Source organism: Humulus lupulus, chromosome 5 (genome assembly GCF_963169125.1).
Source record: "Humulus lupulus chromosome 5, drHumLupu1.1, whole genome shotgun sequence".
Classification (NCBI taxonomy): Eukaryota; Viridiplantae; Streptophyta; class Magnoliopsida; order Rosales; family Cannabaceae; genus Humulus; species Humulus lupulus.
The window spans coordinates 117,048,736-117,060,762 of record NC_084797.1 but is presented as its reverse complement, the minus strand read 5'-3'; the positions used below and the strand labels follow the sequence as shown (position 1 = coordinate 117,060,762).

Sequence of the window (12,027 nt, the reverse complement as noted above, 5' to 3'; positions counted from 1 at the left end):
CCTTAATTTATTATTTTCTTGAATTAGTCTCTTGTGTTAATAGCTAAGTTTTTATTCAAAGCTTTTATAATTGTTTATTTATTTATTTTATTTTTAGTATTTTTTAAAGGAACATTAAATATTTATTGGTCTAATAGAATTGGAAATTAATTTTTGGTAATTTGTAGTCAGTCTTCGTGGGTCGATAATCAGACTTACCGAATATTACTACAGTTGTGATTACGTATACTTATGTAGTAATAAATTTTGCAATAAGTTGTTTTGCGCCATTGCCGGGGACTGAAATAGTATCAATATCAAAACAATCAATTTTATTTCTAATTTGGTTTGTTACGTGATTAGTTGTTCTAATCTGCTTTGTGTGCGCTTTGTGATATCTATTTCAGGCACCATTGTTATATATGCAATAGAAGGGGAGCTGACAATTTAGTTCTTATAAATCCAGAGATAGAGAGAACTTGCAAGCGGAACCGAAGAACAAAAAAAGCAGACCGCAATATGGGTGATAATGGGGGTCATGTTGTTGCTGCTAATGCTAATGTTAATAATGCTGCTCTCGCTTAGGGTCCAGGCCAAGATGCACGTAACTTAGAGATTATGTACTTCCTATCGTCATAGGAGTACAAACATGCATAAGGGCACCAATTGTTACTGCCAATAATTTTGAAATAAAGCCAGCTATACTCCAAATGGTCCAGTCCACAATGCAATTTGGCAGACTCCCCACATAATAGCCTAATATGCACTTATTTAATTTTCTAGAGCTATGTGATACTTTCAAATTCAATGGGGTTAGTGATGATGTCGTTCGCCTAAGGCTATTCCCAATCTCGCTCCAAGAAAGGGAAAAAAGCTAGTTAAACTCTCTTAAATCCAATTCTATCAACACATGGTAAGAGCTAGCTCAAAAATCCCTTACTAAGTTCTTTCCTCAAGCCAAAGTTGCAAGGTTAAGGGGTGACATAAGCAATTTCTTTCAGAATAACAGAGAATCCTTGTATGATGCATGGGAAAGGTTCAAGGAGTTGCTGAGAAAATGTCCTCATCATGGGATAGAAAAGTGGATGTTAGTCCACAATTTTTACAGAGTATTGTGGATGTTAGTCCACAATACTCTGTTGAATTAGAATATAACGACATTGACTGCTCAAGTTGCTTCATTGACTAAGCAGTTGCAACAGAGTATTGTGTCAGCTAATGACACTTAGATGCAAATAGGGTGTGAAATTTGTGGGGGTCCTCAATCCTTTGATCAGTGTAAATCAATTTATTCTCATTCTATTGGTCCTATGGAGCAGCCTCAGGTTCAAGCCATTCAAAATTTTCAGAGGCCTTATAACAATCCTTTCTCCGACTCTTTTAATAATGGATGATGAAATCACAAAAATTTCTCGTGGAGAAATAATCAAGGCCAACAACCTTTATTCCGATAGCAGTATCAGCAGCCGCTAGTTCCAACACCACAATAAGCTTGTTCTTCTCAGCAGCCTTGGAAATCAGCTCCTCCAGAACTTCCTAGTGAACTACAAGTTGCCGTATTGACTCTCACTAATATATAAGCTCAGTTCATGACAAAGACAATATCATCCATCAGGTATTTAGACACACAAGTGGGTGAGCTGGCAACCATGTTAAATAATAGGTCTCAAGGGAATTTACCTAGTAATACAATGGTAAATCCAAAAGAGCAATGCCAGGCAATTACTTTGAGGAGTGGGAAATAGTATGAGTAGTCTGAACAAAAGGAGATAGTAGAGCAGAAGAGTGAAGTGGGGGAGAACCATATCTCAATTTAGCAGGGGGTTACTGAAGACCTTCAATCTAAAAAAGAAGCTTCTCCAAAGACTGTTGATCATCAAACCAGAATTCCTTATCCTCTGAGGCTTCGAAAAACCTCTGTTGATAAACAGATTTCCAAGTTTGTAGAGGTATTTAAGAGTCTCTACATCAATATTCCCTTTGTGGAGGCCCTAGAACAAATGCCCATTTATGTAAAATTTATGAAAGAGATTTTATCGAAGAAAATAAAGATTGAGGATTATGAAACTATGGCTTTAACTGAAGAATGCAACGCTATTTTGCAGAGAATGCTTCCCAAAAGCTTAGAGACTAAGGGAGCATTACAATACCATGCATTATTGGAAATTTTGAATGCAAACATGTCTTGTGTGTAATGCCCCGACTAATTCTAAGACCTCGAACCATTAAAACTATTGAGACATAGCTACTATTTTTGGAATACATAAATAGGATAATAGAACTTTATTATAAAAATCCAAAATACGGGATCCCATTGTTATTACATAAAAACATAGAAAAAACATAAAACATTAATTAATTTTTCAAATACTAAATGAAAAAAATCATAAACACATAAATTAAAAAGACTCAAAATATAAACTTCATCCTCGATCTTTTCCAGCAGTTCAAGCTTCTAAGTTTATTCTATCTAAATGCGAAAGATACATGTGACAAGTGTCACATTCTTAATTATTCTATCTAAACCTTAGGTTATAATAAAAATTATTTCTAGGACCACCTATATTAATCAAATCTTCTGTTAAAATTAATATTTCTAAACCATAGGTTAAACTTATAAAATCTATAACTATCTCTAAGAGTTTCAAACTAAATCCCGACTTGAGCCAATAACCACGAAAACTAAAATACTACATGCTACTACAACTACTACTATATAGCTAAGAAAAGTTCCGAGACACTACAATTCTCCCCAAATAAAAAGAATTTCGTCCACAAAATTTACTTACCAAACAATTCAGGATATCGTGCCTAAATGTCTTCCTCCAACTCCCACGTTGCCTCACGTCCTGTACTATTACTCCATAGGACCTTGACTATCAGAATACTCATAGACCGTAATTACTTTATCCCTTCTCTAAGATGCTAACCGGTTGTTCCTCGTAACTCAGGTCTTTCTAAAGTGCTAACGAATCATACTTGAGAACATGAGACGGGTCTGACACATATATAAGCAGCATCGAGATGTGAAACACATTGTGGCTATCTGCTAGAGCTAGCAGTAGGGCTAATCTATATGCTACTGGTCCCACCTTGTTCAATATCTCAAAAGGACCTATAAACCAAAGACTAAGTTTGCTATTCTTCCCAAACTGCTTCAATCCTTTCATAGAAGATATTCTTAAAAAGACTTAATCTCTAACTTGGAATTCCAAATCTCACCGCTTGGCATCCGCATAACTCTTTTGTCGACTCTGAGTAGCGAGCATACGCTTTCTAATCAGCTCCACTGTGTCTTGAGCCTCTGTAACAACTTCGGGTCCAAGAACTTGTCTTTCTCCTACCTCATCCAAATGTAACGGCAATCGACATTTCCTTCCATAAAGTAACTCATAGGGTGCCATACCGATCGTTGCCTGGTAGCTATTATTGTAGGATTACTCTATAAGTGGCAAATACTTACTCCACAATCCTTCGAAGTCTAATACACAAGCGTGTAACATATCTTCTAAAATATGTCTGGTACGCTTGGATTGACTGTCGGTCTGAGGATGAAATGTCGTACTGAGACTTATCTTTGTACCCATGGCTTGCTGCAAGATTCCCCAAAATCTCGATGTAAACGTTGATCCTCTATCAAATACTATGGTCTTAGGGATTCCATGTAGTCGTACTATATCTTGAACATAAATGTCTACATATTGATCTGTAATATACGTAGTCTTGACAGGTGGGAAGTGAGTTGACTTAGTGAGTCTCTCTACCACAACCCAAGCCAATTCGTGTTGCTTATTTGTTCATGGTAATCCTGTCACGAAGTCCTTGGCTATGTCTTCCCACTTCCATTCCGAAATACTAAGCTGTTGCAATAAGCCTGCGGGTCGCTGATGTTGCACCTTCACTTGTTGGTATATAAGGCATTTGGACACATATTCCGTGAAAATATAGTCGCTCCTCGGAGTTGATCAAATAAGTCATTGATCTGGGGTAGTGGGTACTTGTTCTTAATTGTCACCTTGTTTAGCTCGCGGTGATCGATACACATTCGCATGCTTCCATGCTTCTTCTTCACAAATAGAATCGATGCTCCCCATGGCAAATGTCTTGGTCTAATGAAACCCAAGTCTAAGAGTTCTTGAAACTGTGTTTTCAACTCCTTGAGTTCTGTAGGTGCCATCCGATATGGTGCCTTTGAGATAGCCTCAATTCCTGGTACTAGTTTGATTGTGATGTCAATTTCTCGAGTAGGCGGTAATCCTGGTAAGTCGTTAGGAAATATCTCTGGAAATTCCTTTATAACGCAGACGTCTCCAACCTTCAATGCTGTTTCCTGTGCCACATCCATGACGCTTGCTAAGAATGTGTGACATTCTTTATCATACTCTGAGCTTTGAGAGAAGAGATAAGCGGTGTTCATAGTCCTGAAACCTTTCCCATATAACATAGTTTCTGACAGTCAGGAGTTTCGAACACCACTTGCTTACATCAATAGTTGATGGTTGCGCCATGTCTTGCTAGCCAGTCCATGCCCAGTATTACGTCAGAGTCCTTGATTTCTAGCTCTATCGGAGCTCCTTCTAATTTCATTCCCTCGATTTTGATCGGTACACCTCGTACTATTCTTGATGATAGAACTACTTCGCCCGAAGGTAGTTCCGTAACAAACCTATTTCTAAATCTTTCACAAGGTTCGTCTAATTTTTCTATTATTCCTAACAAGACATACGAGTGTGTTGCTCCTGAATCAAACAATATTGAACATATATTATTGAGGATAGGAAGCTGACTTGTGACCACTTTGTTACTAGCTTCGGCTTCCCCCAAGGTCATGACAAAGACTCTGGCTGGAACCATCTTATTGTTCTTCTTTTCTTCTGTTTTGAGTTGCGAACACTCCATTTTCCGATGACCTTCCTGACCACAATTGAAACAACCCTCGGTGTTTGCACGACACTCCCCAGGATTTTTTTTCTGGCACTTGGATCACTGAGGGTATTCCACATAACCCGACCTATTATTACCATTATTAGATCGTGATCTTTTATCACTATCGGCTTGCTTATTATCAGGATCCTTTCTTTTCTGCCCATTATTGTTGTGTTTGTGGTTGTTGTTGTTTCTAACATTCTGAGTCTCATTTTGCTGCTTGGGTTCAAACTTGCTTGCCTCCTCCTTACTAACATTTTATTGGAGTCTCTCCACCTCTATAGTCGTTTCTAGGATAGCGGAGTAAGAAGTGGTTTCACGGTTTGCATGCATGACACCTAACTCAATCTTGGGTTTGAGTCCCCTGGTGAACTTGGTAACCCTCAAGAAATCGGTTGGGACAAACTTTGGTGCAAACATGGCTAGATAATCAAATTTTTGAGCGTACTCAACTACCGTCAAATTGCCCTGCTTCAGACTAGAAAATTCTTCCACCCTCGTAGTGATGACAGCCGAGTTGAAGTAATTTTTGTGAAAAATCTCCACAAATCTGGCCCAAGTCATGGTGGCAACATCATGAGTTTGTTGTACTAAATCCCACAAGATTCTAGCATCCTTTATCAGAAGAGAAGAAACACAAGATATGCGATCCGCATTGTCGAGGTTCATGTGTGTTAGAATAGGCTCTACATTCCTAAGCCATTCTTCTGCCTCAAAGGGGTCGGTTGTCCCTTCAAAGTGTGGAGCGTGCTGCTTATGGAAACACTTGTAGATTGGCTCTATGTACTGAGCTGGATAAGGCGCATAGTTTGCCATCGTCCATCCTCCATATGGACCTAATTGCTGGGGTGCTTGAGCCACTGGCTGAGGATGCGGCTGGGGCTGGGCTGAGGCTGCGACTATGGCTAGTGTTGTTGTTGTTGCAGCAATTCTTCTACTTCTTGCTGTAACTGGATAATCTCAGCATTGTTGTCCACCAGAGGTGGTGCATTTTTATTGGCAGCAGCAATAGTAGCATGAGTTCCCCTTCTTCGGACTGGAGGGGCATCATTAGTCGCGTTGGCGGTGCTACGTGCATTGTCGTTTGTGCGTGCAAATCTTCGTAGCGACATCTTCAATAAAGTTCTAACAGTTGAGAAAACACGTTAAACTTACCCTAATAGGTTCTAAGGAAAAACTTAGTCGAAGCAAACATAACTCGGACCTATCAGTTATGATTTCTTATGAAATTGTTTTGTATGTCATCTTTATAAATTAAGGTGTGTTTCTATACTTAGAACATTAAGCCATATTTATTATTTTCTAAGTCTATTTCTAAACCACACTATACGACTTATTTCTCAGGCTTGAAACTCGTCGTTGTTCCAAAGTTAACCATATTAAGGGAGGGTTGGGATCGGTGAAATCGTTCCTAATACTATTGCCCCCTAAACTCTCGATACAGAACCCGGTCCATTGATTTGTATCCACCCTCACCGAACTCAGTCATTATTTATTGAATTTATTCTAAATTTTTTACGATTGTAGAAAAAATCAAACTCATACATGTCATTCAAAAATAACAACTTTATTCATTTTGAAAAAGATTTTAACTTATTACAATAACAAATTCAAAATAAAGAAACTATACTAATAATAATCTAGGGTAAATTTTCGAAAAATCAAGATCTTCTACATCTGACCCTTTATCTAACATATCATCATTATTATTAGCCTCGAAACTACCTAGAGGAATATTAATTAAGATATTATGCTTTTGTTCATTAGTGAATTGGAACTCGAACTTAGAGGTAAACCTAAGTATAATAAAATAATATCTCATGGCTACCGGTAAATCATTTTCATCATCCATAGTCTCCCATAATTCTTCTAATTTTGAAACTATAGAAGGAAAATCCTTAAAGGCCTAATTATTAGGACATATTGTTCCACGGCTCTCATCATAATTTGCTTAGTGGTTTGAAGGTGAACTATCTCCTTATGAAATAGGATCAATCTTTGAGTGATTCTTTCTAGACTCCTACTGTATTCCTTGGTCTGATACCAACTGTAATGTCCCAACTAATTCTAAGACCTAAAACGATTAAAACTACTAATACATAGCTACTATTTTTGGAATACATACATAGGATAATAGAACTTTATTATAAAAATCCAAAATATGGGATCCCATTGTTATTACATAAGAACATAGAGAAAACATAAAACTTTAATTAATTGTTCAAATACTAAATGCGTAAAATCATAAATACATAAATTAAAAAGACTCAAAGTATAAACTTCATCCTCGATATTTTCCAACAGTCCATTCATTCAGTCCTCTCCCAATACACATGCCAAAGCTCCCATGAATCCATCCCACCTTCCAAGCTTATTTTCCTGCACCATCTAAAATAAAAAGGAATGAGACTAATGTCGAGCAAGGAAAAATCTACTAAAAACATACTATAAAACATAAGACTAAAAACACATATCATAAAAGCATATGACGTAAAATCGTATATCATATAAGATGACTTGATATCATCATCCATGAGAATCCTATACATTATAGAATAATGACTTATTCATTTAATGTCTGCCAATGTCCACCCAATAGCCAGCTTATGCGCTCTAAGAATCCTTAAAAATTTCTGCACTTCTCCTTCATAAAGAGAAGAAAACACAATTACTGGAAAAGTCTCCTTCTCACCCAAATATACATAGTGGAGATGGTCTGGTAGGGACTTCAATTCTAGTGGCGGTGGCTTTTCAATAGAAGGTAATGGTTTCTCATGCCCTTGTCCCAGCTCTTCAAATTTTCTTCCGAAATACGGTCTATAGGAGTTCACCCAATTACCATACTCCATGATCTCTTCACTGTCCTCATTTTCCACTTCAGCTTTAGTTAAGGCTAACTGAAGAGGACCTTTCCCCAAACTTGTACAAGATCGATAACTTCATTTTATGGTCATTTTAGAAGGTGTTTTTGTGGTAATCTTGAGTTTTTATGTGTGTTTTGTGCAAGATTACGCTTTTGTTTACCTTTGTTGTAGGTTGGTGCGATGAATCATGAGAAAATTGCAAAAAGAAGCTAAAATGATTGGAAAATGAGGCTTTTGGGGGTTATTTAAGTAAAAATGATTTTGAGGATGCTTAAAGGACAAGTTTTGATGAAGAGATGAGCTTAACGATCAAATATGAGCATAAAATTTAATTAAAGTCGCGACTTGGAGTTAGGAGTCGCGACTCAAAGTGCAGTTAGAGGTGCATATGCTTGCTGGAAAGAATTAATGTCGCGACTTGGGCTTACAAGTTGCGACTCAAGAGGGAAACAGAGGCTTAGCTAAGGGGAAATTCAGACACGGGCCCGACTTGAGATTCTTGAGCCGCGGTGCTTGAAGCCATTAAACGAGAAGAAAAGGCCCCAATACAAAGATGGGCCGCGACCCATAAAAGGCCAAGTCGCGGCCCGCACAAGGAAAAACTCAGATTCATTCAATTTTTTACTATAAATTTGTGTTTAGGGTTTAATTAAGTCATTAGGTCAGTTTTTAATTATGTTTTTAGAGACTAATTGTGGTTCTTAGGCTAGTTATTCTGCAGTTTCATATTTTTATTTCTTCTTGAAGTTTATGAATCTTATGTTTTTGAATAATCATTTTGTTGATTTAGTCATGTTTGATATGAACTCAACAATTTTTATCTAGGGTTTAATGTAGTCACATGGATTTTTATCTAATTGAATTATGATGTTCTTTTGATTTTTCTTCTCCATTCTAAGCTATATAATGTGGGATTAATGTTAGTAAATACTTGATCACTATTTGCCTGATTAAATGATTTTGATTCAAAACTCAAAAGATGAGATTTGAATATGCCATCATTATATAGACATAGTTGCATATTGGATGAAAGTACTTGTATGACTTGTGTAGTAATTAGGTTTCCATGCTTAATGCCTTTTATATATTTAAGTTTATCATAGAGATGTCGAAAACCTGCATATAGGTTGAGATCTTATGTCTTGAAAAAGAATAGTAATCGATTTATGTTAACCTGCTATTAGAATAGAAAGAAAGAAATCTAAAATTGATTTAAATCTTTTATTTAGTTGTTTTATTTAAAGTATTTTCAAATTCAAAAATAAAATTCTTATTTGCCAAATAGAAATTTAAAGAACAGTTAGTGGTACTTGGAAGATAGTCTTCGAGGGAATGATACTTTAATTATCATATATTACTTGAATCTATTGCGTGTACTTGCGTATATACATATTTTCACGATCAAGTTTTTGGCACTGTTGCTAGGGACTTAATTTCCAATATCATAGTTTGTTGTTATTTGTTCTAATTTGTTTATTTTTTTATTTTTTAATATTTATTTGGATCAAGGCTATATTGTGTTTCAGGAATTGTTGGTATATGCGAGAAAGTAGACAAAAGGAAATCATACCAATAGATCTTGAAATTGAGAAAACGTGTAGAAAGAATCGCAAGAAAAAGAAAAGGCTGGCCTTTATCATGGCTGAGAACGCAAATAATGTTGTCAACAATAATGCAAATATGGGTAATGCAGCTGAAGTTGATCCACCATTAAAGAATTATGTACTCCCTACTGTTATGGGGATACATTCAAGCATTCGTCCTCCAACTGTTGAGGCTAACAATTTTGAGTTAAAACCCTCAATTATTCAGATGGTGCAAAACTGTGTACAATTTGGGGGATTACCAAATGAGGATCCAAATCTCCATATCACTAACTTTCTGGAGTTATGTGTGACATTTAAAATGAATGGGCTGAGTGATGATGCTGTACGATTGAGACTATTCTCATTTTCACTAAGGGACAGAGCTAAGAGTTGGTTGAGTTCTTTACAAGCCAATTCTATACTTACTTGGGAAGATTTGGCTCAGAAGTTTCTTGGTAAATATTTTCCTCCTGCCAAGACTGCTAGAACTAGAGGAGAGATTAACAACTTCCATCAACTAGATGGGGAGTCTTTCTATGATGCATGAGAACGATTTAAGGAATTACAAATGAGATGCCCACATCATGGAATAGAGAAGTGGTTGTTAGTTCATACTTTTTACAATGATTTGGGGGGAAATACAAGAACGACTATAGATGCAGCATCAGGAGGAGCATTTATGAGAAAAAGTGTGAATGAAGCGTATATGCTATTGGATGACATGGCTATGAATAATTATAATTGGCCTACTGAGTGAGAAAATAAGAAAGTAGAATGAGTATTAGAAGTTGATCCAATTGCGCTATTGACCTCTCAAGTAGCATCTCTAACCAAACAACTGTAGCAAACTAATCTCACCACACAAGCAATGCAAGTACAGAATGTCATGAGTTGTGAGATTTGTGGAGGAACTCATTATTATGAGCAATGCCTGAGCACAACTAATTGCTCAACAGATGTAAATAAATATGCCCTTGGAACAGGGCCAAGTTATAGGTACTTTTTCAAGACCTGCACCCAATACTTACTCAAATTCCTATACACCTACTTGGAAAAATCATCCTAATTTGTCTTGGAAAAATAATCAAGGGTTACAACCACAATACCCACAGTACCCACCTCAACAAACACCTCATAAACAAACTTATGGATTACATGCTAAACCATATTATGATCCAAACCCACGCCTATCTCATCCACCACCTCCTCAAATGAACCCACCAACAATTCAGCCAGACCAATTAAATCAATTCATGACAGATACAAGGTCCTCCATCAGAAGTTTGGAGATACAAATAGGTCAATTGGCTCAATTGTTCTTTAGTAGACAGCAATGAAATTCGCCTAGTTCCACAGAGGTAAATCCTAAAGAATAATGTTAAGCTCTTACTTTGAGAAGTGGGGCTAAGTATGATGGACCTACAGTGGAAGAGAAAGGGAATAATACAGAGAAACAACAAGTTACTAGTGAAATTCAAGAGGAGGTTACTGAAGACCTTCCAAACCAGAAAAACCAAAATATTATGAGCCTACACCAAAATTTCCATATCCTCAACGATTCTGAAAGGCTAATCTTGACAAACAATTCTCCAAATTCCTTGAAGTATTTAAGAAACTTCATATTAACATCCCATTTTCAGAGGCTCTAGAACAAATGCCTAGTTATGTGAAGTTTATGAAGGAGATATTGTCTAATAAGAGAAAAATGGAGGATTATGAAACTGTTGCATTAACTGAAGAGTGTAGTGCAATTATTCAAAATAAGCTTCTTCAAAAGTTAAGAGATCCGGCCAGTTTTACTATGCCTTTCACTATTGGAAATTTTCATTGTGAGAGAGCTTTATGTGATTTAGGTGCAAGTATAAATTTAATGTTGCTGTATGTATTTAAAAGACTTGGTTTGGGGGAAGCTAGACCAAATACTGTTACTCTTCAATTAGTTGATCGTTCATTAACTCATCCCAGAGGTATTATAGAGGATGTTCTAGTAGAGGTAGATAAGTTCATTTTCCCAGCAAACTTTATTGTATTATATATGGAGGAAGATGAGGATGTGCCTATTATATTAGGACGACCAATTTTAGCCACTGGGCAAGCGCTAATAGACATTCAGAAAGGAGATTTAAGGATTATAGTACAAGGAGATGAAGTCGTTTTTAATGTTTTCAAAGCTTTGAAATATCCTTCAGCTAGTGACAGTTGGTTTTGTGTTAGTGTATTGGAGGAACCAATTAGAAGGGTTGAGTATATTAAAGATCCATTGGAGTTGAGTCAGATAGAAAGTCCTGAAGAGTATGTTGATACTGAAGCCGATGAGTATGTTAAGTTGTTGAATTCACCAGGGAAAATATATAAAAAGAAATTTGAGGAATTAGGGCAAGTGCCTAAGAGACCTCTTTCATCCATTGAGAAGCCACCAATTCTTGACATAAAAACCTTACCTGATCATCTTAAGTATGGTTATTTAGGTAAGAATGATACTCTCCCAGTTATTATCTCATCATCTTTATCTGAGATTGAAGAAGAGAAACTTCTAAGGGTATTAAGGGCTCACAGATTAGCAATTGGATGGACTTTAGCGGGTATTAAAGGTATTAATCCTTTGACAGTAATGAACCATTTATTAATGGAGGATGATAGTAAGCCTAGTATTGATGCATAAAGGAGGCTAA

General features: G+C 36.5%; 2 non-coding genes across 2 annotated transcripts; both read right to left on the bottom strand.

The window, feature by feature from the left end:
- Positions 1-947: 947 nt before the first annotated feature.
- LOC133781026 (small nucleolar RNA R71) lies at positions 948-1,054 on the bottom strand. Its single transcript, XR_009869824.1, has one exon. It is a non-coding gene; the product is annotated as a small nucleolar RNA R71 (small nucleolar RNA).
- Positions 1,055-9,839: 8,785 nt separating this feature from the next.
- On the bottom strand, positions 9,840-9,946 carry LOC133781084 (small nucleolar RNA R71). Its single transcript, XR_009869880.1, has one exon. It is a non-coding gene; the product is annotated as a small nucleolar RNA R71 (small nucleolar RNA).
- Between the last annotated feature and the right edge of the window lie 2,081 nt (positions 9,947-12,027).